This window comes from Apus apus, chromosome 2 (assembly GCF_020740795.1).
Source record: "Apus apus isolate bApuApu2 chromosome 2, bApuApu2.pri.cur, whole genome shotgun sequence".
Taxonomy (NCBI): domain Eukaryota; kingdom Metazoa; phylum Chordata; class Aves; order Apodiformes; family Apodidae; genus Apus; species Apus apus.
This window is the reverse complement of record NC_067283.1, coordinates 92,220,580-92,229,852: the sequence shown is the minus strand read 5'-3', so window position 1 is coordinate 92,229,852 and position 9,273 is coordinate 92,220,580.

The window sequence follows — 9,273 nt, the reverse complement described above, 5'->3', positions numbered from 1 at the left end:
GAAGAAGGAAATATGCAGTTCTGGCCTTCTGTTCTGCATCTTTTGTAATTTTGAAAAACAGAGGCAAAAGAAGTAATATCTTTCAATTTGGTGTCATGATTGTTAGAGCAGATAAGACTTGTGCCAGCTGTTAAAGGCTCAATTACAACATTTGACAAGAAAGCTATCAGAAAGAAAAAAGTATGAACACTCTCTACAGCACTTGTGGATGTCAAAGTTGAATAGTATTTAAATTCAGATTTTAAAGTGGTGCTGAAGTTGAAGTGCAGTGACAAACATTAGTGTTAACAGATTTTTAACCGTCAGACTCATAGTTCAATTAAACTATTAAGATGTACAGAAAGCTTAGCAGGGAGTTGAGAGTATTGGTATTTTCCTTTTTTAAAAAAAACAAAACCAAACCCAAACAACAACAACAACAACAAAATAAAACAAAAAAAAAACCACAAAAAACCCCCAACACACCTGGTTTATGCATGCATTTATTATTATCATATACATTTGTAAATAATATTTAGTTCACAAATTCATAACAGCAGATAAAGGTAATCTTTAAATGTTGGTGTTGTTTTGGGGGAGAATCTTAAAATGCTAATATAGGTATGAAATGTTTCTTTGAGAAAACAGCATGCAGCCCACCTGAGACATTTATGTAAGTGAAAACTGTGAGAGCTACTAGAAAAACGTGCCTTTACATTTCAAGTGGGCAGTTTCAGAGAAGAAAGCAGGTGGCAGAGAAATTCAGGATCACATCAGCTAATGGAAGCAACAGCTCAACTGTGTCATTCTCTGGCATTTTAATTGTTCTGTTATGTAATTTTTAAACAGCTACATCATTATGCAAATGACTTTTAAAATGCACACCCTTAGGTACCTTAGCTAACCATCAGGGCTTATCCACTGGTGGAATTGTTACCCTCAGTCTATCTGTCTTATAATGATTAAACACAATGTAAAAAATTTAGGGGTTTAGGCCAAATAATTGCTGCAAAGGTCCTCCAAGGGCACCCTCTCTCTGTCTCTTTCTTTATATTGGACACAATTTTCTCATGATTAAAATTCAGGTGCAGAGTCCTTAACCAGGCACAAAGAAACAAGAATTATGCTTGTGCTGGGCTGACAGCGTGGGAGAGCTGGTGGTTTTGCTCTGAGGACAGGTACATGCTTCCTTTAGGGTCTGACCATGGTTTTCACCTGAGGTCGATGCAAACATTTGCTCACCTAGAAGGAGCCTTGCCTTCACTTGGTCTTGTGAACATGGTTTGGCTCCTGCAGTTGCTGCAAGACAAAAGTGCCCTAGTGACTTAGTCTTGGCCTAGTTATGATTGCAGCACAAGCAAACATCATGATGGTATCTGCAGCATCTGAGTATGAGAATCCAAACATATTTGCAGGAAGTGCAGAGAACAGAGATAAATGAAAACTTGGGATGCCATTGTCTTAAAGAGTCTCACACACATAATTGCACAAAATCAAGATTTTGAGGGAGAAGGGTTAAGGTAGTCCTTCCAAAACACCTTGTGACATTTTTCAACAACTACAAGAAAATGTGTAAAAAAATGAGACTGTACAAGTGCAGAGATGATGGATCCCCTGCAAAGCAATCCAGACTGACTAGGAGCCAATCTCAAAAACCCCAGAGAGACAGTGGGAAGTGTCCCCCTGCATCTGTGCCATTGGGAACTGTCCTTGCAACACACTCCTGCTTCTTGCTGATTCTTGCAGTCCCTCTCACTGTCCAGGTATGGCTCTGGAATGAATCTGAGAGGCAGATGTAGCTGCAGCAGATGCTGGGCTGCATCTTGCACTGCTGTCCAGTTGGGCAGCAGGAGTAGATGCCAAAGTAGCTTGTCCCTTAATTCAGCTCTTCTCTGCTTGATGCAACCAACCAGAGCGACCTGCACCCTGCATTGGACTGCTGTTGCAATTGTTTTCCCCCCACTTTTTAGTCTGAGATAGGTGAATTGTCCAAAGAAAGCAGTAGTAGGAATTTACAGGGAAAATATTTCGTTAATATTGTTAGGTTATATTTTGTGTAATTATTTTTTTTTAATCCTTTTATTTATGTGTGCATTTGTATGGATTTATACATGTCTTAGTGTAAATTTTATAAGACTTACTGCTCTTATTAAGACAGTTTCATGTGGAAGTTTATGTATATTTATGGGAGAGGCACTATTATAAAAAAATAATTTTCAACAGTCTTATAACTAAGCAATAAGGGGGATGATGACAAGGAGTATACTATAGTCCACAGTGACATAAATGCTAGGAGTGAAAGCTCTGTTTAGAAAAGGAGGCTCTATTTAAGAAAGGTGAGTAGCAGCTGTATAGTATTTATGTTTTCCTTTACAGCAAGTGATGTTACAGTTGCACACAGGGTAGTGAGCAGAGGAAGAGAAATGACCAAGTAGGTCTGAGAAATTACTAAGTAATTGTTATAATCTCGATGAGTAAATGTGAGTTCTGTCAGGCAGAGAGAACAAAACCAATGTAAATTACCTGCGGAACAGTGAGGCTGGAAAAGCAGAGCACAGGCTGGCAATGGACCTCGGTGAGACATCAGCAGGTGGCAGCATCGTCCCAGGCCTGGCTCCCCGGCTGGGTGACAGCCCCCACCACTCCCACCGCCAGCTTTACATATGGAAAGTTCTTTGACCTTTCATAAATTTACTGTCACCCTGGTTGAGTGGCACTAGGTGTAAATAGTCCGCCCCTCCTTTAGCGTTTGTCTGTGACTGGGTCTGGTAATTAGAGATTTCCAACTCTCTGAGCTGCTCAGCTCATTTGTTCCACTCATTGTTTTTCCTACGTGACACAACCTAAATTCTCCAGCTTGTATTTACATGAACTGGTTCTCAGCCTCACGCAGAGAAGAACCGGGCTACAGTCCATTACAGCTGTGCCAGGATGTGTTTATGCGAGGGAGTGTGGGGTGGAGGGGCAAAGGTTTGGGCTCGTTTGTGGAGAACATGAGTTTGATGTTCAGAGCCAGCATTACAGATGTTAAAATCAGTAATCCCATGCAGAATTTCAAGATCGTCCTTTAGACGTATTTTTAAAATAATGTTTCATTTGTGCTAGCACTTCTGGGTGATAAACATATGCATGCATGTAAGCATTTGTTAGGGGTAACATATCTGCATATTCACAATTCATGAATGACCCTGACCTAGGCATTGTAATCAGCCACCTAGTTCTCATGTCAAATAGCAGCTTTCAAGGATTTATTTTTTTTGTTCATTCAATGTATGTATGTATGTATTTATTTATTTATTTCCCCCCGGTATATGAAATGTCCTCTCCGAGGAAGTCTACTTAGGTTTTGTCAGACTCAGAAATCAGAGGTTAAGCCCAAGATAATGACACCCCCCCCCCCCTCCAGATTTCAACTAGTCAGTTCACCGTGAAGTTAGTTTATCTTCAACTACAAACCAATTAGACTTTCACCCCTGACACACTGGTGAAGTGATAGTATTATTTCTTTCTTTTCATTTTTTTTTTTAATCTAACTGCTACTGTAGACGCAGAATTATTCAGCCTTGATTAAACATTTTCAAGCTGTCTCACCAAGCCAATCATGTGCACATACATTTTCACACACATTTCTCACAGTAAATTAGTAACAATTGCTTCTATGGTTAATAGTTCAGAAAATGAAGTTCTCCCTTCAGAGGTGCGTTGTACTGCCATAATGTACCCCCCAAATTGACACTATGTCGTTATGTATGCAGGTTCTACTTAAAGTGATGGTAGACTGAAGCACCAGAATTCATTAAAACAGGCAGAGTTTCTCATTAAATGTGTAGATTGACAGTCAGAACTGACTGTCATTTGTTTTTTTGCAGCTGTTTTTTCATACCATCAATGCTTTATTTAGATTGAAACTTTACCACCCGGTGGCTGAGAGGTAGCTGTTTTGGGGTGGGGGGAGAAGTAGAAAAATATTTTTCATTATTATTTTTCTGGAAAAGACAACTGGAAGCTTTTCAGATTTTCATTCTTTATCTTCTCTTCTCCTTATTTTTCCCCCATGTCTAATTTATACCCCAAACAATATGTGTTATCTGGTTTGCAATGTGAACTGTAGACATGTACATTTGTTTTCTAAAGGGAACTCAGTCCTCATCTATTTTCTAATATAAACTCCTCTGCAGAGGTGTTAGCAAATATATTTCATTTTAACTGTGCCCTATAAATCCTTCATGGAAAATTCCAATTAATATGGCTATGCAGCAAGCTGGGCCAAAAAATTAACTGATCTGTTCTTGCTCAGCAAAGTGACTTGATGAGTACAGGAATGGAACAGACTCAATACAAAAATACTGTTTCTCTTCAAGGAGCTGGAGTCACCAGGTGCCACTGTTTTGCATCTTAACATAAAAATCTATAAGACTGCACCTTCTGGTATTAAAAGATAACACCAGAATGCTCTACCCCATGGCAATTTGCTGCGATGCAAGATATCAATGCCCTGAGACTCTCAAAAGATTTTTTTCTTTCCATAAACATGGGACCTCAATCACCGAAGAGCAGAACTTGAGGAAGACTCTCTCACCATGAATTAGCCCTCAGGGGAATGCTGACTTCAGGAAGAGAAATTATTCATGGGGGACATTTATGAGATGAAGAACTCAGACGGGGCATTCTTCTGAAATGGAGGGAAATCTTCAGAGAGCCCAGTCCCTTTGTTAAGAACACTAAAAATAGGAACTCCGAGGAACGCTGAGTGAGGAAAAGTCTTCAGAGGAGGGGGAAGTAAAGAGGTGCTGCCTCTACCACCTGCTTATACATGCTACAATTTGATGGCCTCATGAGTGAGTCCAGGAGAAGTGCATACAGTGTTTGGCCTTTGTTACACATCCACACTTGTGACTCGAGACATACTTAACAGAATCACAGAAAGGCTGGTGTTGGAAGGGACCTCTACAGGCCATCTGGTCCAAGGCCCCAACTCAAGCAAGGCCTCCTAGATCAGCTTGTCTAGGACCATGTACCTTTTGAATATCTCCGAGGATACAGACTTGGCAACTTCTCTGGAAAACCTATGCTAGTTCTTAAGTCCTGCTCACAAGCAGACAGAATCTCCTGTGTTTTAGTTTGTGTCTCTGGTCCTGTCACTGGGCACCACTGAAAAGGGCCTGGCTCACTCTTCTTCACATTCTTTGCTCAGGTATTTATAAGCATTGATGAGATGCCCCTGAGCCTTCTACAGGATAAAAAGTCCCAGCTCTTTCAGCCTTTCTTGGTAAAAGAGGTAGTCCAGTCACTCCATCATTTTCACGGCCTTTTGCTGGACTCTCTCCAGTAGTTGCACTGCCTGCAACACCAAATTGACACAGGTGGGCACAGAGCAGTGTAAACGAGCTACTGTTCTTGTTTTAGGTGAAGCATTAGGAGCCTTCTTTTTCTTACCCTTAAGCTGATAATGGTCCTGAGCAGTACCATCCACAAAGAAATACAAGGGCTGCAAATGTAATTTTGTCACTCTCAAAGGTGCTCAGAGCTCTAATAGATGACAGATGGGAAATTGTAGACAGATGGGTTCAACAGACATGGGAAGGAGAGAGTGAGAGCTGCTTCTACACACCATTTCCATACACCACACCTATGGGCTCGACTCTTTCATTTCTGTTAGCACATCATAGTTTTCTAAATTTTTGCGGAAGCTCATCTTCTAAATACACTGAGAAATTGGGCATCACTGCACTGGGCAAAATGTCTGCAGTCTATGTTCCCATCAAAGTCATATGTGCCTCTTTTGGTGAACGAAGTGTGTTGAAATTGTGGTTGTTTCCTTTTTCCTGGCATTATTCATTATGTTTTTTAAATTGGAACAGCTGCAAAATGTGTCAACTCAGTTATAAGAAAAATCCCAAAACTTCTTCAATACCTTTGCCTTCTTTACCAAAAGAGTGGTTGGACATTGGAACAGGCAGCCCAGGGAGGTGGTGGGGTCACCATCCCTGGAAGTATTTAAAAGAAATATAGATATAGTGCTTAGCAACATGACTTAAGTACTGAAGTAAATTAGGTTATAGTAGAGGGATTTAGGTTATGGCTGAACTTGATCTTCAAGGTCCTTTCCAACCAGGATGATTCTATGATTCAATGATCCTATGATTCTTTAAAAGAAAAACAATAAATCCAATTTAAAAAGGAATAACTGAGGAATATGGAAACACAGTTTCCACAAGAAAATGGCCTTAATCTAAAAAAAATTGTTCTCCATTTCTCAATTCAGACCTCTCAGATTTCATAAGCCCTCAAAGAGTATGCTTAATTGTATTTTAAGGACTCAGATTAATGTTTCAAACTGCTCCATTCCTACTGTTCATGCTTTCTTCTACCAAGATGTATATCTGCAAAAAAATTATTATAAGTCCTACTTAAGTTTTTGTAACTTTAAATAAACAAAAAAAATTAAATACTAAAAATATTATTATCTATGAAAATAATGTAAGGACCAGAGAAAACAACATTTAGGGAACATCTTCTGAAAATGCAGTCATTGGGAAGTGGATGTTTTGATGTTATTAGAAAAAAAACATACCAAAAATGTTACTCAACACTGTAACACTTAGAAATTAAGTAACACCTTTCAGAACCATATTTCAGCATGTTAATTTCAGCTTTTATGCCACATAGAGATGCAGCGTAACCACTAGGCTCCATGGAATCAGAGAAATATTAAGGTTGAAAGGAATCTTGAAGATCATCTAATTCCAACCTCCCTGGTGTCCCTAGTGGGACACCTCCCACTAGACTAGGCTGCACAAAGCCTCATCCAAACTGGCCTGAAACACCTTCAGGGAGGGGGCATCCACAGCCTCCCTGGGCAACCTGTTTCAGCACCTTACTACCTGAATGAGGAAGAATTTCTTCCTAATACCTAACCTAAGTCTATACCCACTTTAAATCATTACCAAAAAATTGTAGTTTAAAACCATTCAGGCACTGGAAGGTGCTATAAGGTCTCTTTGGAGGCTCCTCTTCTCTAGGCTGAACAGCCCCAACTCTCTCAGCCTGTCTTCATAGCAGAGGTGCCCCAGGCCTTTGATCATCTTGGTGGCCCTTCTCTGGACCCTCTCCAACAGGTCCATGTCTTTCCTGTGTTGAGGGCACAAGAGCTGTACGCAGTATTACAGGTGGAGTCTCACCAGAGCAGAGCAGAGGGGCAGAATCACCTCCCTGTCCTGCTGGCCACACTTCTTTTGATGCAGCCCAGGATGCCATTGCTTTCCGGGCTCCAGTGCACACTGGTGGCTCATGCTGAGCTTCTCATGTACCACCCCCAAGTGCTTTTCCTTGGGATTCCTCTCTAGCCATTCTCCCTCCTGCCTATATTTGGGGCTGTATTCATGAGGCTGGCTGGAAAGGGCTGATTCTCTGTTTTCTTGTTGAAGCTGGGTCCTAATTAATTGAGTTAGCTAGAAAATTATTATAATATATTTATGTCTGGAAATGACATCTGTAAGATAAATTTGCAAGTATATTACCAGACACCATTTTGTTCACCTATGTAAATATTTGTATAACTTCCAGTAGTTAGCCTACACTGGATATTGTTTTGGAAATCAATATGTTTCATTAGCATATTAGAGAAGACAATGTACTTCAGACATTTTTAACAATAAGGAACACTTAGTATATGGACTTTTAGTACATAATTGTGCACATACTGATCATGTGTTGTTAAGTTTTGAAAATTCTGTTCTGAATTGGCTTACTGGGGAGAAAATGACTTAACTTTTTTAAAAAATTGATTTTATCATTCTATTATCCTGCTTTCTTTTTAAAAGCTGAAAGGATGGTAATAGAGAGTCATTGTAAGAAGTCAACACTTATTAAACATTTATTTAATGTTTTAGTAACAGTTCTCTATTGGCAAATTTGCTGTGAAGCGCAGAATGCAGTAAGGAGGATTACTTGGAAAAAAGTGATGGGTTATTAGTCAGCAGAGCTGAAACAAGGGTCACTCTTGGATTTCTATCTACTGGAAGTGCAAATGTTCTGACCCAAAAGACACTGCACCTAAAGAAACTCTGGCACAGACTGTGTTCACCTCAACAGTTCAGAAACACATAGAGTTTGGAGGTCTCGCAAACCATTGTTCCTCTATGCAGATCTGAATGAGTGGTACTGCTTCACCTGGGTTGCCAGTATGCTTCTTCGTTAAATCAGTGCTTGTCCTGCCCCTACTCTGTGGGAAGACACTGGTTTCATGTCTTGTAGACAAAGCTTATCACAGAAGAGGAGATTGTATTGTGTTGGGTGGTGGTTTATTTCACAAGTAAGTAAGAGTACCTTGTCTTCAAAACTAGCATAGCTGGTTTATTTTATTCTGAAGAGTTATATCTGCACAGAGAGCCTGGTGAAATGTATTTGATGACTTATGCTATTGTCACGATTTCCTTAAGGGTTATTTGGCTAGGCAGCATGCACAAAGAAACCAATTTGCAGCCTGTTGATATTGCCATATTTGTAAAGGATCCTGGAAGTTTGACTTGCTTTCTAGGCCTTAGCACATCAGCACGTCAGCAATTTGCCTCCGGATCTGGCTCCTCAAAGATTATGGTGATGACTATAGCTTTTAAGTAAATGATCTCACACTTACATTTCTAGATGCAAGCTCCAATTTTGTGATAAATCAAAGCAGTTCATGCTCTGCTTCCTGGAGGTCACAGCAAAGCTAAAGTGGATTTGCTTCATGTATGGTTACTGAGATATGTATTTTCTGAATCTCTGTATTTTGCCCTTCCCCACAGCGCACCAGTGTAATCAGGGAATGGATTACTCATAGACAGTGCTTGCACACACGTGTGCCAAGAGGGATCCCAGCTTGCAGTGAGTGCATTTTTACAAATGCTGCACTTTTCTAAGTTGCCTCTTTTTATGTTTGAAAATACAAAATAAATTCCTTTGCCAATTCCATTAAGACATAGAGATTTTATTGAGCTTTGGAAGGGAAAGAAGAGGGAAAGGAACTGCATGGCACAAGGGGTAATTCATCCCTTGTTTTTCATTCATGACTCTTCCATCCTACCTATTGCCCAGAGAAAAGAAAGTCTAACCACATGTTTCAGAACAGAAAAACTCTGTTTGAGAGGGCAGTGTTATGCCTGAGTTTGCATTTTAATTAAAAGAGGGGCAAAAAGGCTCAGACAGAAAAACCCCCAAATATTTCCTTTAACAGGGCAAGAATATGTTTCCTCAACAGATACTGGCTATGTGTGAAGTGCATAAATGCCTATTTCTTATTACTGAAGAATT